At 48.1% G+C, this 20,305-nt stretch overlaps 1 protein-coding gene across 1 annotated transcript in view; it reads left to right on the top strand.

The window, feature by feature from the left end:
• The window catches only part of TENM4 (teneurin transmembrane protein 4), a 745,685-nt gene that overhangs the window by 277,114 nt on the left and 448,266 nt on the right, over positions 1 to 20,305 (top strand). The gene's annotated exons all lie outside the window — the stretch shown is intronic.

The raw sequence follows: 20,305 nt of genomic DNA, 5'->3' as shown, positions 1-20,305 counted from the left end.
ATCTTCTTTGCTCATTAACTTATGTGATTATTTCAGGTTACATTCCTTTGCTGTCTGATTCATCATCTATGCCTTGTGGCTCCAGAATAGGACCCTGTTCCCATAACATCCTCCCCCTCCCTCTCCCCCTCCTCCTCACTCCAACCTTCCCCCAGTTTTCAGTGATTTCTAAAACACCAGACTTCATTGCCCTATGGAGACCCTCCATTTAAGGGAACCCAATGGTTAATGTTTTTGTAGATCAAAACTTTGTTAGGTATTCAACAATGGTTCCCTGCTCTACAGCTTTTTCTTGGCTAGGTTCACCTCAAGGGAGACAGTCTTAAAAAACAATCCTCACTCATCCTGGCTCCCAGAGTACTTTGTGAAAATGAAAATAGCCATGTTCCAGCCGCCTTCCCTTCTTGAGAGTGTCTAAATATACAGTTGTGCCCACAGAGGCTTTTGCATTTCACACAAATGCCACAGCTCCGTATATTTGCTGGGTGAGGCATGTCAAGATTTGGAGAAAGACAGCTGTAGATGCCGGGGTTCTGGTCCCATCTCTACCCCTTTGCGGACTCTGACAAAAATACTCCCCCCACTGAGGTCTTCATCTCCTTACCTGTAAAATAGCGGAAGGGGTCTCTCTGACCTTTGTGATTCCTTCCAAGTCACCACTTCTTTTCATGATATAAGATGAAAACGTGCTGCATGGATCACGATGATTGTGGAACCAGGGAGAATTCTATCACAGCCCTTATTTCTCAAGTCAAATTTAAACTGACTTGAGCCTTCACACACAGATGGATGCAAATCCAGATTGTTCTCTTACGATTCCCCTCGCCTGCTTCCCTTCCCAACTTATACTAGAACCAAGGACAATTATACAATCTGCCCCCCCAACCAAAGGTCTCTCACACTCCCCTTCCTGTATTAGTTTGCTAGGTCTGCCATAACAACGTACCACTTACTGGGTGGCTTAAATAACAGGAAGTTATTGTCTGGAGGCTAGAAGTCAGAGAGCAAGGTGTCAGCAGGGCTGGTTCCTTCTGAGGGCTGTGAGGGAGAATCTGCTCCTTGCCTCTCCCCCAGCTTCTGGTGGTTTGCTGGCACCCTTGGTACTCCTTGCCTTGTAGAAGCATCACTCCAGTCTCTGCCTTTATCTTCACATTCCACTCTCCCTGTGTGTGTGTCTGTCTCCAAATTTCCCCTTTTTATAAGAACACCAATCATGTTGGATTTGGGGCCCACCCTACTCCAGTATAACCTCATCTTAACTATTTACATCTGCAATGACCCTATTTCCAAATAAGGTCACATTCCGAGGTACTGAGGGTTAGGACTTCAACAAACATATTTGGAGGGACACAATTCAACCCATAATACCTTCCAAGTATTGAAATTCTCTGTTTTGTTCAATCCACTGCTGTAGTTAGCACCATTTTACCTTATGGATAGTAGCCACTGGCCCATGGCCCTCTGTCTAGTACGGGTCTCCCAGTGTAGCAAAGTCTCACTTGCCCAGTTTCCTACTCAAGCCTGCATGACACTTGGAAGGAGAGGGGTCTTCTTGGTGCTAAATTTTGCCTCTGATGTTTCCCACTAGACTTCTGAGACTACTAGGCCCCTTAGCAGCATTCTCCTGCTAACGCTGCCAAGGTCCCACCATCTCAGAGGTGTTCAGCACAGCTGAACATGAAGAGCTCATAAGAATGCAATAAAGCCAGCCAACTCTCTTTAGGGGCAAACCCCAGGCCCCAGAAACAAAGTCCTATCTCGTTCTCCTTCTTCCTTGGAATAGGGGGAAAAGAACTTACAGTTTTTCCAAATTAATGTCAGGTTCCCCTGCCCTCCCCATGATGGCTTTCTTGCTCTATCAGCAAAAAAAGAGACACAAGTTAAGTTCCCCATGAGACATCCTGCTATAATGTATGCAATCAGTAAATGTTCATTGAGCAGCTACAATGCATTGTACTGGGTCCTGGGTTCAAAGGTGACCACCCCAAGGTTCTGCCCTCAATTCATGGTGAATGACCCAAGTTTCAAATAATAAATTGACACCCAGTCTTCCAGAGAAGGGCAGTGACTTGCCCAAGGTCATGCAGTGGGTACGTGTCAGAATTAGAACTACCATCACTAGCTCCGCGTACGTAGTAAAAGTCCGTGTGGCTTTCAACCTGTGTGTCAGGACGTTCTGAACACGTGTCTTTTGCTGCCTGACAGTGTTGCCTTTGCGCTGGTCTCTGGCCACGGTGGGACTAGTGGTGGCTTGTGGTTGAGTGTTAGTCTCATCATACTTCGTGTGGGAAGGAGCATATCGCACAGTCTGACACTGGATCTTGTAAAGAAAACCATCGTGAGAGCCTGAGCATGACCAGAGATTCGTTAAATTAACAGTCTCTGGGGGAGCTCCAGTTACTGCAGCACAAATGTGTTGATTACAGAGGCAGCTTGGTGGAAGGGGAAGGTCTGGGAGACCTGGGTCTGCATTCCATTGCCAATACGCACTGGCTCTCTGGTCCCGTGCGGGTGACTTAACCTCTCTGAGCGTCAGTGTCTTCCCTCTCATGACCCACTCAGTGCCACGTTCAAGGAGAGGAACCTAGTTGGTTCCCAGTACTGAGGCCAAGAACCTGGGCCTCATTCCCAAACGTACCGGCGTATCTGTTATCCATTGCTGTATAACAAACTTGGTGCTTTCAAACCACGAACTTGGCGCTTTCAAACAACACGATTTATCATTGCACCCTTGGCTGTGGGTCAGCTGGGCAGCTCTGCTGATCTATGTGAAACTTGGCTGGGCTCATTCATACATCTGAAGCCAGTTTAGGATGACCTGCCATCCCCATTTGCCTGGGACTGAAAGCGTCCCTGGGGCGTGGGGCATTCTGTTTAAAACTAGGAAAGTCCCAGGCAAAAAGGGATGACTTGATCACCCTGGGTCAGCTGGTGGATGGGCTGAGGGCTGATTGCTATCTGGGGCCATGGAGGGATAGGGGAGGGGTGGGTGAGCCATGTGCCTCTTGTCACCCGGTAACATAGCCTGGGCTTGACCACCTAGCAGCTGAGCACAACTGCAAGAGAGCAGGAAGACGTGGGCTCAGAACTCACACGTCATCGCGTTGCCTCATTCTGTTGGTCAAAGCGAGTTACAAGTTCAGCCCAGATTTAACAGATGGGGAAATGCTCTTCACCTCTTGATAATAGGATCTGCAGTCACATTGCAAAGGGGGATGAATACGAGGAGGGGAAGACCTGTGACAATTTTATGATTAATCTGCCGCAAGCGCCAGGAGCTCTGCTTTCTGCAGCAGTCTGATACTGTGTCTATCAGCCACTGGGATGCCAGGAGGCAAGAGTGTGATGTGAAACAGAGCAGGCTTGGGTCTTCCCAAAGACTCTCCTCTTCGTGCCTTGCTTTCGTTCCACTCTCCTTAGCCCATGTGGTTCCCATTTAATGGAATACCCTTCCTTCCTCTTTTCCTGGCCAACTCTTCTCTTAAGGAATGCAGCTTGGTAGTCACTTCCTCCAGGAAGCCCACCCAGACCTCCCAGGCTGGTTTAGCATCCCCTCACTACCCTGGACCACCACCCCATTCTCCCACACCCTCTGTGCTTCCCTGTATCTCAGCACCAATCACTGGCACCAGCGCTGTGGAGACCAGGAGCTCCTTGATGTCAAGGGTGGTGGGATTCGTCTCTGCATCCTGGCACCCCACTGAGGGCAGGGAACATAGCAGGTGCTCAGGAGATGTTTGCTGAAGAGGTGACTTGAGGTCACCACTAATTAAAGTTCCAGCTGGGATGGGAGCTCAGGTCTTTATGAGCCCCGGAGTCATTGTTCTGCCCGCTCCACTCAGGCCCCTGTCAGGTGCAGACATCAGCATCATCCTGCTCCCATCTGCCAGGCACAAGACAATGATCTAACTGTGGCCTCACCTCTGCAAACCGGTTCCTGCATTTTTGGACCTCGGCACTGTCTAGGGTGAGAGTCTGCACACGAACGACAACAATGATGTGGGTGTCAGTGTGAAAGTCAGACCTGTGTCAGGCTCTGCCTGCCACCGTGCTGTGACTCTTTCTTCAGGATCCCTGCAGCTGTCCAGCATTGGTGCCCTGGCCACAGTCCTGCAGGCCCTGTGGATGTGGAGGAGTCTGGTTCAGGGACGGGGAGAGTCAGACAGTCCTGAGGTCCTCCCCTTCCCCTCCTGCCTGCCCCCCTTCTCCACCCATGGCCACCACCCTTGTGTGGGTCCCATCCCCTCCACCTGGAGGGTTCAAACAGCCTCTACACTGAGCTCCCTGCCTCTACAATCACATAGCCTCCTCACAGAGTACGCTTTCTAAAATGCAGGAGAATGTGGTGATTAAGAACAAGACTCAGGAGCCAGACCACTCAGTTTCTGCCACTTCTGGCTGGGCAGCCTCGGGTGATTTTTTTAACCTCTCTGTGTCTCCCCATTTGTAAATGGGGATGTACCTGTGTCTTAAGGTTGCTTTGAGGATTAGTTGTAGTACATGTATAAGGTGATATGTGAAATGTAGAACATTCCCTGGGGCAGTTAATGCTCAGTCCATGTTAGCCAGTATTGTTACCGTCTCTGCCCTGCCTCAGACACTTCAATGGGTCCCCAGTGGCCACAAAATGGAGTTTGAGCTCCTATCACAAAGATCAGACTTTTGCCATTTACCCTTCCTCCTTCCTGCCTTGAACACAGATAGACCACTGGGAGGTGCAGCAGCCATCTTGCAACCATGAGGAAAATGTTAAGGATGGCGGAGCTATAAGGGAAAAGGAGCCTGAGGCCTTGATGACACTGCTGAACTGCTATGCCAGCCTGAACTACTTTTGCGAGACTATTAATTGCATGAAACAAATAAATCCCATGTTTGTTTAATAGGGGGGAAAATCCTAGCTTCTGTGCCTGACATTCATGATTCTCCAAGAGCTGGTCCGTTTTCCTTCTGCAACCTCATTTCTGAAATCATATCCCATTCTCATTCCTTGACTTTATGTTCTAGACTTACTGAACTACCTGGAATCCTTTCCACACACTGCTCTGTTTTGAACCTCTCAACCATTGTTCATGCTTTTCTCTCTTTACTTCTCTCTGGAACTTCCTGATACACTCTCACCTATTTTCTGCCTGGCAAACTCCTATTCATCCTGCAAAACCCTGCTCTGATATTAACTCCTCTATGAAGATGGAACTGACTTCTCCCCCTATTCTGGGCAAATTAATCACTGCCTGCCTACAAAATTGAGCTAGAATGTCTGAGTTTGATTCCCACTTCTGCCACTTTCTAGTAATTCCTATCTCTCTATGCCTCAGTTTCCTCATGAATTAAATGAAGCAAATAATAGGGTTTTATGGCAATTAGATAAGATAATGTGTCGATCATTCTGAACAGCCAATAGTAAATGCTCAATAAGTGCTAGCTCCCATCCTCTTCATCATTCTTATGCTACCAGGTCTTCACCCCCTCTTGCTCATAAACTCTCAAGGGCAGGCACTGTTTGATTCCTCTCTGGAGCCCCTGCCCCTAGCATAGTGCCTGGCACACAGAGTGGGCGTCAGGAAATGTGGCTGAATTTGCCAATGAAAGCCTTTTAGAAAGCAGAGCATGCTCTATCCCCTTGGCGTTCCCAGAAATGGAGCTGATAAGGCCTGGAAGAGGAAACGGCCTCAGCTTCCTGCTCTGGAGCCTTTCTCAGTGAGATCGCTAGTGGAGCCTTTCTCAACCTACATCACCTCAGAGGAGATAATAAAGGTGTAAGTCCTCCGTGGGGTGTAAAGAGCCATTCGAACATGGCAGCACCACCGCTGCTGCTGCCGATACTGAAGATTCATGGCTGCAGTGTGCATAGAGCATGAGCCAGTAGAACCTGCTCTGGGGCTCCAGGCCCCTCTGGGTATGGTCAGGACCTGAAAGACCCTCCCTATTTGGAAGGCATGAAGGAGGCATGTCTGATTCTCCTGTGGTGTCGAAGAAAAAGTTAGGCAAACCTGGGCATCTCTGACAGTTCCTGGCTACTTGGCTTGAACAAGGGATTTCAGCTTTGAGCCTCAGTTTCCACATCTGTTACAATGAGTTTATGGCATAGGATTGTTGTGAGGATGAAATGTAACAGCAAACGTGAAGCACCTGGCACAGTGCCTGGAAGGCAGTAAGTGCTCCGCTAGTGTCCCTTCCCCTTTCCCTTTCACCCTTTTCCTTCCCGCCTTCTATACACTTGGGCCTGGGGGGATTTCCATCCTCCCAGTGACAGGGCCTGGGTGTGTGGTAAGCAGGCTGGTTCTTGAGATTAAACATGCTGCTTTCACCTAGGACAGGGTCTAGGAGCCCGCAGGCAGAGAGGACCGCGTTTGTGCCTGCAGAGGCAATTTGCTTTCCCTGGAGCACAGCTCGGGCTCTGGAAGTGGCCCCTCCAGGGCTGAAGAGCCATCCGGCTGGTGCGGACACAGACTGTGGGATCCTCTCATGGCCCCGTGGTGACCTGACCAGGCTGCGTGGCTCAGCGCACTGAGCGCCTGACTGGCACTGCTGGCACGGGGAGGTCCCGCTGGGCTCCAGACCTGCTACCTTGGGTCCAGGAGGGGGACCTTCCGGGCCCTGCTAGCCAGAGCCTGGGAGCCCAACAAGCAGACCACACGGGTGTCTGAGCAGCCAGGGTGGGTGGAGGAGAAGGATTCAAGGGGTGACTGTGGGCTGCCATTTCATCTCTCTGAGGTTTTGTTTCCTTGTCTGCAAAAGGAGGTTAATGAAGATTCAATGCAATAAGTGTCGGGGTCCCAGGGGAGCTGGAAAATAATACCCACCTTCCTGGTCTAAATTCAAAATTAATTGAGACATAGCAGAGTCAGATAATAATAACAAATACTTATATACCATCATCACTAGTTAAGTGCTAACACTATCTTAGCACTTACTGTTTGTCAGCCTCTGTTCTGAGCACTTCATGATATAACTAATTTAATCCTCACCACAATTCTGTATAGTAGTAGGTACTATTATCATCCCAGTTTTACAAATGAAGACACCAATGGAAGTCTAATTAATTTGCCCTCAAATCCCACAACTAGTAGATGGTAGAGCAGGGTTTAATGCTGGTGGCCTGGCTTCAGAGGCCGTGACCTTGACCACTACGCTGCACCAACGATGGAAAGCAGTGCACCTACAGATCTGTAGCCAGAGGGGCTTGCTAACACTGCATTCTAGAATTAGAGACAGCCCTATCCATTCCATGCAGGAGAAGAGCGGCTGGCTTTCTGTAGGCCATTTGGGGGCCCTGGGGCCAGAGGTATTTCAGGTGGAGGCAAGTCCAGTTCTGTCTGCCAAACCCACCAGCCCAATAGCTGTCCCTTGTAGCACAGTGTTAGTTTCCTATCCCAGTTCTAGAGTCTAAAAGTCTGAAATCCAGGTGTCAGCAGGGTTGGTTGGTCCTTCCTGGAGGCCCTGAGGCAGAAGCCATTCCATGCCTCTCTAGTAGCTTCCTCGGTGTCCCTTGGCTTGTATGCACATCACTCCAGTCCCTGCCTCCGTTCACATGGCATTCTCTGTGTCTCTGTGTCCTTCTCCATCTTTTTTAAGGACATTCTCATTGGATTTAGGGTCTACCCTCATCCCACACGAGCTCATCTAGTTCTTTGCCTTAATTACATCTGCAAAGATCCCAGTTCCAAATAAGGTCACATTCTGAGGTTCCCAGCAGACATGAATTTTGAGGAGACACTATTCAACCACAACAGAGAGGATTAAGTGAAGGAGTGGGAGAAGCCAAGAGTGTTCCTCTAAAGGAAGTGTCTCCATAAGGAAACAGGATGCAGAAGATTCCTCTGGTATTAGTAGATATTAGCTTGGCTACTTTAACAGAGATCAAAACAACAGTGTCCAAGGCATAACAGAAGCTTGTTTCTCTTGCACATAAAATCTCAGCGGGGGTGGGTAGAGAAGTTCTTCACAAGATACTGTGGGGACTGAGGCTTTTCTGTCTGTGGCTCTGCCGTGCCCTAGGATATGCCCTCCATTCCAAAGGCAAAGTTGGCTCACTAGAGAGGGCCATGCTTTAGCTGGCACATGGTGAAGTTGGAAGTAGAGGGCACCCAGCTTCCTTCTAAGGGCACAACCAAGAAGTTGCCTATAACACCTCTGCTCACACCCAGAACTTAGCCAGTCACACCTGGCTGCAAGGGAATCTGGGAAATCTAATCTTTGGCTGAGAGGTCATGTGACCAGCTAAAACTCAGAGGATTCTATTTCTAAAAGAAAAACAGGGAGCTGGATTATCGAGGGATGCTAACATAAAGTTTGGGAAGTCCCTGGCACTTGGTAGGTAATTCAGCAAATTATGATTTTGATCTTCTGCCATGACATTGCTGATAACTTCTTCTCACTGGCCCTGCGCTAATAAACCTCTGCATTTTCCATGGACCATGTCAACCAGTCATCACAGTAACCCAAGCACAGACTGATCATGACTCCATAATCCTGAGACAGTCCACTCCTTTTCACATTCCTTCTCACACTCCTTCACCTGGCTCACAAAGTCGGCTGCTCTCTGGGCCTGCCCTCCTCTCCAGCTCATCCCTGGACCCCAGGTTACAGACGCCTGGAGTAGGGAGGCTCTCCCATTTTCCTGCATCTCTGACTGCGGGCATCTCCTGTGTCCTAGAATCTGAACCCCCAGGCGCTGCAGGCCCTGCCCATGCTGAGTGGATGGCTTCCTGCATGCTGGAGGAGCTTGTAGAATTTTCTGGCATTAGAGGGTGAAAGACAAAACGGTAATTACAAGAACATCTGTTCCTGAGTGGAAAGCTTATCCTCTGCACACCAGGACACATGCCTGCGCAGTTCAGCAAGCTGGATGTTAAAAGGGAAGAGAATGTTCTGGGAGTGGGGACTGATGGACCCAGCCGTGATGGAGGCTCTGCTTCCTGGAAGGAAGCTGTGCTGGGAAATAAGGAGGAATAAGTGTAGGTGGTGAGTGAGGGCCTGAGGGAGTGACTGCATGGAAAAGGCAGTGAGTGCATAAAGGAGAGAATGAATGAAAGGGTGAAGGAATGAGCTAATGAGGAGCAAATGAAGAAATAAATAAGTGAATAAATGAATGAATGAGTGAATGAGTAAATAAATGAAGAAGTCAATGAGTAAATGAACGAATGAATGAATGAATGTGTGTGATTTTGAGTAAATGTATAAACATTGGAGAAAATGAACATGAATGAATGAGTGAATAATTGTGAATGAGTGAATGAGTAATTAAGTAAAGAGATGAATAAGTGATTGAGTCCATGCATGAGTGAGCCAGCTGTTGAATTACCCTTCTTTTCCAGGCAGTAAGACTGGAATGGTGGGGCAAGACTGGAGTCTGATCTAGCTGGAGGTCCAAGGTCAGGGCTAGCATGGCAGAGCCAAGGCTCACACCCTGGCTGTCTCATACCAAGGGGTGTCCATCTGCAGCACCCATCACCACCCATGCTTTAGCTGCTGTGAATATACTTGGTAAGGGGAAACGATCCTCTCTTTCTTAAAGAACCTTAGCAAAATTCTGGTGCAGCCAGAAAAGCTTAAGGTTCTAGAGGGACTTTTTATTTGTGAAAATGTTTCAAAGGTTGATTTTCTTTGGATCAGGCATGCACATTTCCCAGCAAATTCACAGAAAGTCTCGAGAAGGAATCGGAAAGGGGGTCAGAGGATACAGGTGCAAACTGTCAGGGTGCAGGGAGCCGAGTTCCTGGGTCTCCTATAAGCTGAGAATAGTCTCTGAGAGCAGAGGGAAGCTGCAGAGCAAGATAGTGTTGGGTGTGCTGGTAGGACAGGTAGTAAGACAGATGCCCTTCTGTCTTTGCCTCTGAGCCTGGGCGAGTTAGAACGTGCTGGTCAGGAAGTTTTGGCAGCAGTTCATTTCAGCCAGGCTTTCTCCAGCACTTGCTGGGTGCGCACTGCCGTGGATACAATGATGAAAGTACACCGGCCGGGGCCTCGTGGAGTTCAGGGCAGTGGAGCCATCAGACAAACTCACTAGTGCAATATGGTGGAATCATGGTAGAAAGCAGGGGGCTGTGCGACCCCAGCAGGGGGAGGTCAGGGAAGGTGTCACAGAGTTAGGTGGCTTGTGGACTAAACCTTGGAAGGGGGTTAGAAGTTTGAGCGAGTCCAGGCAGACACACTGCATGAACAGAATCGTGGAGGATTGGAAAGACAATGAATGTTGGTGACGTCCACAGCTGTAAAAACTGCGTGACTCAGTACCAGGAAGGGGGACCTGCCGCATTAAGGAGGCAGGTCCTGGGTCAGGTGCTTAGTGAGCATTTGTTGAATGCATAAATGAATGAAGGTATGAGAGAAGGAGAAAGCAAAGGAAGGGGGAGAAAGGAAGATGGAGAGGTTTACTCTGAGTTATAGAGCAGCTTGTTTGGGGCAGCCCAGGGCTTTAGAGACCTGCACGTGGGAGCAGGTCCAGGGGAAAGTGTTGGTCTCTGGGTGCCCTCTGGCTCTGCTCAGGTCAGCACCTGGCACACAGTTAACACTTAGTACATATATTTTGAAGAAATGTTAGTAGGTTCTTGAATTTGTATCAGAATAAGACAGATAAGGCGACATCCCATGAACAGTGGTCTGTTTACTACTCAGCACTTTTTCTTTTTTTTTTTTTTTTTCTTTTGTAACCTCAGTCTCATGGGATTTACAAGCTGGAACAACCTTCAAGAATGATCTACTTTAACCGTCTGCTTTTGTGGGTGAGAAAACTGAGGCTCAGGGAGGGAAAGTGGCTTCACCTTCTGCAATTTCCATTTCCAGTGGGATCTAGAATTACCAAAGTTCTAGAGGCCCGAGTTTGGTTTCCTGTGCTGTCAAGAACTGGGAGGCTTCCCCCACCTCCTCTCTCTGACCTCAGTTTTCCTCATCGACATGAGTGATCTCTAAGGCCCCTGCAGGTCCTGCCTCCCATTCGTCTCATTCACCCCACAGACACTCACTGAGCACCTCCGTGTGTCAGGTTCTGGGCTAGGTTCCGGGGGAGACCAGAGGGAAGACTCCCCCAGCCCCACCCCAGGCCTCCACCCACATCATCTCAGCTCCTGTCATATAATATTTTTTTTTAAATGCTTATGTGTCTGCCATTCTACCCGACTCTGAGCTTCTCAGGGGCATTTTTCATTTTTGTGCTGCCTTAAATTCTTCCTGGAGCAAGGCACAAAGTTGATGCATAGATTAATCAATATACTGATTATTATTTTTTTGTACCCAAAACTCCTTGCCCTGGTAAGCGTTCACTGGAGATATGCATTGGAGACAGTCAAATAAGCAAATAATTTCACCAAAGTGAGAATCGTGCCAGCAGGGGAAGCCCAGGGCCTGTGGAAGCTCAAAACATGGGCTCCTGATCTAGCCAGAGGGTGAGGGAGGCTTCCAGGAGGAGGTGACCTTCAGCTGAGCCTTCAAGGACAAGAAGGAATTAGGGGAAGTTGAGGTGACAGAGACAAAGGAAACAGTACATACAAAGTGCTTGAGGCCCGAGAGAGCCTTGCCCATTTGAGGATCTGCTGGTAATTTTTGACACTGCTGGAAACACATCCTTCACCTCCCCCTCTCCAGGATTCCCTGAGGGGCGTGTGTCACCCGCACAGGAACAGTAGCCAGAGGGGAGCTGGGTACTGAGTCATCCATGCTGATGAGCACCCGGGGAATAACCCCCTTACACACAGCACTTTGAGAATGGGGCCGGGGTGCTGGCCCGGCATGCAGGGCAGACTCTAAAGTCACCTCCCCGAGCTGCCGGTCAGTTGCAGCCAGAGCTCAGGCCCCATCCCTCTGGAGCCTGTGCGTTGATTGAATACCACCCGGCTGGCCTTTATTCTGGGCAGGTGTGTGCCGTGGGCCAGCCTCCTTCCTGTCAGGAAAGTGAGTCACAGTTGTTTGCACTTTTCATGGAACTGAATCTCACCTCTTTGTGGGGAATAACTTAAAACCATTTTTAAAATGTAAGCATTTTTGAAGTTCAATTAGTCCCCTGGTAGGCCCCATGTAGGTCGGATGGATTGGCTGGGAGGAGTGGGGAGGTGGCGGCTGGAAAAGAGTGATGGGAGCCAGCGAACGCAGTGAGGAGGCAAGTTCAGAAACCCACATGTGCCCTAGATGCACCTCTGCATGCTGTGTCCCAAATTTCAGGGAGAAATCTAAGGCCAAGATGTTCTTAGAGTAGGAAGGAGGAAGAGGAGAAGGGGGCAAGGAGTGGGGGAGGGAGGCAAGCTAGCGAACTCCCCTTGGAAACAAACACCCGCTTTTATTTAAACATCAAATATTAAAGGAAAAAGCAGCAGGTTTCCAAAGTGCTCTGGAGTCTACCTGGATAGGTTGCTCTTGCTCTGAGGTTAATATGAGGAAATAGCACTCTTAAGCACCCGTATTAACCTGTCGTTCTGTGGGCTGTGACAGCTGCCTTTTACATCTTAATGGCTAACCATTTATTTCACTCCAAAAAAAAAAAAAGAAAAAGGCATTTTTTTAGCCCATGAAGCAGGTACTCAGGCCGGAAGCTTTGCCCCCAGAAACACGTTTTGGGGCAGAATCTCCAAGTGGACTCAAGTGGTTGCCACGAAAAGACCCCGCCCCCTCCATGAGCCCCCCTCTGTTTCCCCAGATCGTCTGGCTCTCTCCCTCTTCCAAGTCCCCCCCTGGCTTACCTCTCTAGACCTTCCTCTGGGCTGCTGTGGTCTCTCGGGGGAGACAAGTTTGTTATCTCTGGGATAGCAAACAATGTGTGGAAGGGTCCCCAGTGCAGAGAAAAGCCCTGAGAGCTAGGAGACAGAGCAGGAGGACCAAGCTGGACCAGCTTCAGAGAAGAGGAGGGATGTGAGCTGAGTCAGGGGAGGAGGATGAGGAGGGATCTTGATGAGAAGGGACAGCCACACGTAAACAGTACCAACCACCTGCCTGGCTTTGCTCCAAGAACTTTCAATATGTTATTTAATCCTCACAACCACTCTAGGAGGTAGGCACAACTATGATTCCTTTTTGAATAAATGGAGAAACTGAGGCACAGAGACATGAAGTCACTTCCCAGAGTAACACAGCTCTGAGTGGTGCAGCCAAGGTCACACTGAGTGTTCTGTCTCCAGAGGCCATGCTTTTAACCTCCTGCTATACATCCTCTCCAACCAGCCTTTACACATGCATTCATCCAACAAGTATTTATTGCCACATAGGCTCCAGATGCTAGGGGTACATCTGTGAACAAAGCAGACACATTGAGTGGCTAAAGACACCCCTTGAGGACATCTTGGTGACAAGACAAAAGTGGGCCCTGCCCCGTTCTAGCTGGGGGGGCACACATCCATCAACTGTCATTCAAAGAAGTACAAGTGCCCTGAAGAAAATGTAGCAGAGAAAGTTGCCCCAGGAAGTGACTCCCAGTCTAAGCTGAGACCTAAATGGGGGAAGTGACTTCCGGGAGAGGAAACAGCATTTGCTGCCTGAGTATAATGGCCCGAAAGATGGCTGGTTTGCACAGAGCCAAGGAAACAAGGGGTACAGACAAGAAGATAGAGTCGGCGACTCATTCTGTGAGTTGGGAACAGAAACAAAATTTAATGTTCAGTGAAGGGCAATAGGCAGCTCTTGAGGGTCTTGAACGAGAGTGACAGATCCTTCAGTGTTTGGCACAGTTTCCAAAGTTTTTCACACTCACCCTCTTTTGTCTGAAAGCAGTCTGGTGAAGTGGGCAAGTTGGGGTTCTTGTCCCAACCTAACTGATCAGAACACTGAAGTTCCCCCAAAATGATCCCTAAGAATTGCAAGCGTGAGGCTGAGGGTCCACTTGCTCAGGGGGCTGGTTGGAGAGGCAGAGGGGAGAGGAGGCTTCACGGGCCGTACACAGTGTAAACCAAGGTGCCATGTGACACTGTGATGGGGGTCACCTCGCAGGGTGTGAGAGGAGCTGGGAAGGGTCGGGGAGGAAAAGATTTTCCTCTGCTTCACTAGCCAGGTTCTTCTGGCTGATCTGAGAATTAAATTGACAGGAGACAGATTAACAGGAGAAAATCAAAAGCGTAATAACATGTACATGGTCGAGACCCCAAAATGGCTGAAGCCCTCACCTTAAATACCATCTTCAGCTAAAGACAAAAGAGAATGTCGGGAGGTAGTAGTTTGGGACTTTGAAGCGGGGAGGAAGGCAATTGACGTGGAGATGGAAAAGCAAATGTTTGGTAAATAAATGTTTGTTGGTCCGTGCAAATAGACAGTGGGCCACAGAGTAGACTCTGATCCCTAGGCCCTGTTTCCCCTACCACACTTAGCCCATATTCTTTGCAGATATCTCTGGTGATAGCTGTATTTGGGGAACAAGCCCTCTATCTAAATTTTTTAGGCAATTAGGGGGAAGGCCAAAGTTTCTTCCTGAGTCTTTTGGGCCTTGATTGTTTTCAGTTCGAAATAATTGTCATACCAGAGAGACATTTGGCAGGGTGGGGTGAGGGGGCAAGTTTTGCTCCCCTGCAGAAGTGAAAGGGTCCAGCACTGTGCCTGGCATGTGGTCGTTGCTCAGTGAATGCCCATTCCCCTGCCTCCAACGGGAGGATGCAAGCATTGCTTTGGTTTTGCACACCGCCTGGCCACCATCCTCACCTTCCGTGTCAGCGTGTGTTCTGGAGGGTGTTTGGTGCAGTGCGTGAGAAAGGAGAAGGTGGTTCACGTTCCTTGCCCACAACAGGATCCCTGTTTCCTAGCATCACAATGTCCTGCCGGGAGATCTTGCGGGAAGTGAATGGACTGACTGGCCTCTGCCTGGATTCTACAGAGGGAAACTCAAGAAGACAACTTTCCAGGTTTTCTGCTGCCCACCCCTGGCGCCCTACTACAGCATGCACAGTAGTGCTTTGGTCAGGAAAAGCCCTCATCAGAAAGAGCTACTCTGGAAATGTATCCACTCAAAAAGAATCACCAGTATTTACTTACAAAATCCTTTTGAGGGCTTCCCTGGTGGCGCAGTGGTTGAGAATCTGCCTGCCAATGCAGGGGACACGGGTTCGAGCCCTGGTCTGGGAAGATCCCACGTGCCGCGGAGCAACTGGGCCCGTGAGCCACAATTACTGAGCCTGCGCATCTGGAGCCTGTGCTCCCCAACAAGAGAGGCCATGATAGTGAGAGGCCTGCGCACCGCGATGAAGAGTGGCCCCCGCTCGCCACAACTGGAGAAAGCCCTCACACAGAAACGAAGACCCAACACAGCCAAAAATAAATAAATAAATTAATTAATTAATTTAAAAAAAATACTTAAGGGCTTCCCTGGTGGCGCAGTGGTTGAGAGTCTGCCTGCCAATGCAGGGGACGCGGGTTCCAGCCCTGGTCTGGGAGGATCCCACATGCCGCGGAGCAATTGGGCCCGTGAGCCACGGCTGCTGAGCCTGCGCGTCTGGAGCCTGTGCTCCGCAACAGGAGAGGCTGCGATAGTGAGAGGCCCGCGCACCGCGATGAGGAGTGGCCCCCGCTTGCCGCAACTGGAGAAAGCCCTCGCACAGAAACGAAGACCCAACACAGCCAAAAATAAATTAATTAATTAATTTAAAAAAATCTTTAAAAAAAAAAAAATACTTAAGAGAAATGCAAAATCGAACCTTTGAAAGACTGCATATACATATGCAGTTCTCTCATACAACTGGGGTGAGAGAAAATACATGTGTACATACTAGTATTAAAAAAAAAACCTTTTGATACTTTTTTTTCATTTAATCCCCATGATAATCTTGTGAGGAAGTTACTTATTTGTCAACATTTTATAAAAGAGACTTGAGTGGCTGTTATTCGTGGCACACATGAAACAAAACCCAAACACAGTTCCCCTCTGACCCCACTCTGGTCTCCTTTTAGCTGCATGACCATGTCCCTCTTGGTCCAGCCTTCGATACTGCCTACTCAGAGACATCTCAACAAACATTCCCTGCCCTTGGGTTTTCCAGCTCACTGGAGAGACGATTTAGGACATCATCCTGATCACTGGAAAAATGAGCATGGACCCTTCGTGGGGCAGGGTTGGGGGGCGCTATATTCTAGAAGTCATGCTTCCCAGGAAGCCCAGAGCTCAGAGCTACAGCCCTTTCTCTGTGGCACATGCATCAGACATCAGGAGACGGATGCCAGCCAGCATCAAAACTGTGGCGTCGGAAGGGGCCAGAGGAATGCGCCTGGCTCCCCGCCTCTTATTTTAACATCGCACTGGAAGGTCGTGTTCATTCGAGCTTTCGAACCAAAAATAAATTATTGTAATCCATTTGCTAATTGCACCATGCTGAAGTTCTAGACGCTGTAATCTGCAGCCGTGATAGATCTAGATGAAGTTTCTGGGAGTTTATTTTTAGCCATTCAGAGAGCACTCAGTTTCCTAGAGTCTTCATCTGCAAGTCTAGGAGGGGACAGGGAAAGTGCGTCTGCACAGTCCTTCCTGCCCTGCGACTCGGATGGAGTCATTGAACCTCCCCAGCCCTCCTCTGTACAGCAGGTGGATGTAGTAGCTGATCTTGAAGCCCTGTCTAACTTTAAGCTCTAACTCTCATTTCCTAACTATGGAAACTGGAATGTGTTCAGAGGTGGTCTTTGCCTGCCTAGTCCATCCTGGAGAATGTCCAAAGCCACCACCCCAACATGTTGTGAACCATGGGACACAGGCCTTCAGAAACCTCAGGCTGAGTGGTTGCATGGTCCCCCTTTTCTGATCCTTATTGTTTGGGGGTGGAGAGAGACGGAAGGATTTTGTATGTATTTTGCAGCAGCTATGTGCATACCCCACCGCTAGGTGCTTGCATGTGAGTGCTTTTTGGATGGCCTCCCCCATTCAAGGCCAATGTCATCCGTTTCAGTCGGCCAGTCGCTCATGATTATCTGTGTGCCAGGCACTGGGCTCGGTTCTGAAAACATCATGAAGGTGAAGTGGGTGCAATTCCGAGCTCCAAGGAGACCAGCAGGGGAGGTAAAGCGTGAAATGAATATGTTGAAGTGCTTTTTGGAACTGCAGTATGAGCCATGGATGATAAAAGTGCTGAGTGTCATCGGAGATGCCACAGACTTATTCTGGTGGGGGTCCAGGTTCATTCGTGCCTAACGGGGGAGGAGAATCAGGGAAGGCTTTGAGGATGAAGGGGTATTTGAGCCAGGTTGGCTCAATCCTATAAATAGGATTTAGAAATGTAGGGATTGGGTAAGGGAAATTGCACAGAACTGCTTTGGTAACCTTGGAAACCACCCTGGGCAGATCACAGGGATGGCTGTCCCTGACCAGTCAGCATTCCCAAATGCCTAGCAGAGCACATTTCTTCCCCAGATGCCATGACCTCCAGCAAATTTTCTTCAGTTTTGACAGAAGTACGACATATTTTTTTCCAAAGTGTGAGCATAAAAAATTCCTGGGTTTAGATGCTTCTGGATAAACAATCTTCCCCTGTATTTGTGTGATTCTTGGGTGGATAGATGGATACGTGGTCAGATGGATGAACGGATGGTTTGGTATCATTGTGGAGCTGCCACAGGAAAGAGGTGGGAGCAGTTAAACTGGCTGGGCTTGTGGGTAGTTTTATGGGAAGAGGACATTGGAGCTGAGCCTTGAACAATGAATTTTCTCAGCTCACAGTGCAGTTAAAGGTCTTCCATTCTGAGGGAGGCAAACTGGAAGCATGAAATGCGTGCCGTTGTGGGAGAATGGCGAGTTGCAGAGGCCAGGGCATAGGAAGAGAGGATGAGTAAATGTAGTAGCTGAGAGCACAAGCTTTGAATTAGACAGATGGTGTTTTGAATCCCAGCTCCGCCACATAGTAGCTGAGTGATCTTGAGCAAATTATATCTCTTTCCTTAGCTTCTCCTTCCTCATCAGTAAAAAAGGAGTGTTAATAATAACTACCCCAGGTGGTTACTATGAAGATTAAGTGAAATAATGTTTAGCACAGTGATTGGCATGCACTTAATAAATAGTAGTTTATGGTTCATATTTTATTGAAACAATTCTAATTAAATTATGAAAGATATAATGTTATATACCAATTTTATGTCAACAAAGAACAAATTATGAAAATGCCAGTTTAAACCACAGAATTTAAGGAAGAAGGGGCTCCTTACTCTTTCACATGTAAAGGTGAGGCAAAGAAAAAAGAACTAGCAGAAAAGGCAGAGAAAGTCCTTGCAGGAAAAGGAGAATCAGAAGAGACTGGTGTTGTAGATGCCAAGGCAGGATTGTTTCCAGAGGAGAAGGTGATCCTGCTGGCGGATGACCCAGGGAGGCCACTGCAGACTGAGAAGTCTCTGGAATTTGCAGTGACAACATCATTATGATCTTAAAGAGAACATTCTGGAGGTGGAGCCCCGCCACAATGATTTGTGGGGTGCGCGGGTGTGCAGGAAGTGGTTTAGATGACTCTTTCAGGAATTCTCTCAGAGAAGGAGAAAAAGAACTTGGAGTGGGATGGGGACAAGGTCACGGGAAGGGCTTAGTTAGACGAAGACTATTTGAACTCAGTTATTTTTGTACCTTTGAAACCCATGCCTTCATTCGATAGACATAACATCACTGTCCCGTTCACGATTCTGATATTCTGGCACCCATCACCCAACACTTACCCTAGCCCCACTGGGAGCTATGCCTGCCAAGAAGATTTTGTCTGGGTGTATTTCTTGTAGTTGCATTTTAAAAACAGTAGGAATTTAATGATATGTTGGAATAAAGCAGGTAAGAAATGATGTCGGCATTGAGGGTGATAAGTTGACGGATTCGAGAGACAGTAAGTAAGCTGACCTGAGCGGATGTAAGGAGTGAGGGCGAGGGCAGTCAAGGAGGGCCCCTGGGGTTCTGGTGTGGAGGGCTGAGTGAAGAGCCACACCAGCTGGTGCGTGTCCCTTCTCCATGTGGGTCCTCACCCCCACCCATCTGGGTGGCACCTCACAGGCTCCTCGAGAGTAAGAAATCAAATGGCAGATGTGGTCATCATTTGGAAGCTTTCAAATGCTTTATAAATCTAGGTATTCTTATTAATATTGTTATAATATTATATATTATATTGTTATATATAGCAAGAAATGATGCCTCCAGCTGTCTTTCTTATGCACTCTCTCTGTTTTTATCTGCACAGCCTCTTCGTCAGTAAGTGTTGTAATTCTAAATGGCAGGAGGGAACTAATGTGTATTGCTCAGGTACCTGTTTACAGATAAGGAAATGGAGGGGCAGGGAGGTTTAGAAAAACTAACCCGAGATTACACCCAACGACTAGAGGATACACGTTCTTTCCAAGTATGCATGGAACATTCACAACAGTTGACTACATCCTAGGCTATAAAATGCGTCTCAGCAAGTTTCAAGGAATCAGTATCCTGCAAACCACATTCTCCCGCCACAGGACAATTAAGCTAGAAATCAATAACAGAAAGATGAGTTTAAAAAAAAAATACGTTGAGGGGGAGGGATAAGTTAGGAGTTTGGGGGAAAAATGCATTGAGAGATATTCACAAAAACACTTCTAACTCATGAGTCAACAAAGAAATGGTAATAGAAATTATAAAATATTATAACTGAATGATAAGAGAAATACCAAATATCGAAGTTGTGGAATATAGCTAAGACAGCATGAGGGAAATGTTTGACCTTAAATGCTTGCATTGGGAAAGAAGAAGGGCTGGAAATTAACAAATGGGCTAAGTATCCAATTTAAGAACAATAGTAAGGGAGGGTGGGAGGGAGATGCAAGAGGGAGGGCATATGGGGATATATGATACGTATGGCTGATTCACTTTGTTATATATACAGCAGCAACTAACACAGCAATGTAAAGCAATTATACTACAATAAAGATGTTAAAAAAATAAAAATAAAAAAAAGAACAGTAGTAAACATAAATAAACAAGACAGCTCAAGGTTGCACAGTTATAAGTGGTAGAGCCAGGATTCAAGCATAGACATGGCTGCTTCCAAAGCCCTCACTCTCTCCACTACACCATGAGCCTTTCTCTGTGCTGTTTTCCATAAATATGCCCAGTGCCTGGAAATTCTGTTTCTCCCTAAGGGTCAAAGAGCTGAACCTATAGGGTAACTCCCTGTATCAAAGGTTGATGATAAAGCACACTCGTTTATTCATCCATCCTTTCCCTCATTCATTCATTAAATATTTATTGAGCATTTACTATGTGCCAGGCACTGGGATCACTACCTTAGTCGCCTTTCCTCTGAGTGTTCCAAAACCAGTCTTCAGCCTGGGGCCCAAGCTGCCGCTGCTGCCCACCCGCCGCCCCTCAAGCTGCCTAAACCTCATCTGCTCTTTGTCAGAAGAGCAACCTTGTCAAAAA

Source organism: Balaenoptera acutorostrata, chromosome 9, assembly GCF_949987535.1.
Source record: "Balaenoptera acutorostrata chromosome 9, mBalAcu1.1, whole genome shotgun sequence".
Taxonomy (NCBI): Eukaryota; Metazoa; Chordata; class Mammalia; order Artiodactyla; family Balaenopteridae; genus Balaenoptera; species Balaenoptera acutorostrata.
The sequence above is the reverse complement of the archived record's forward strand: the minus strand, read 5'-3'. Positions and strand labels throughout refer to the sequence as shown.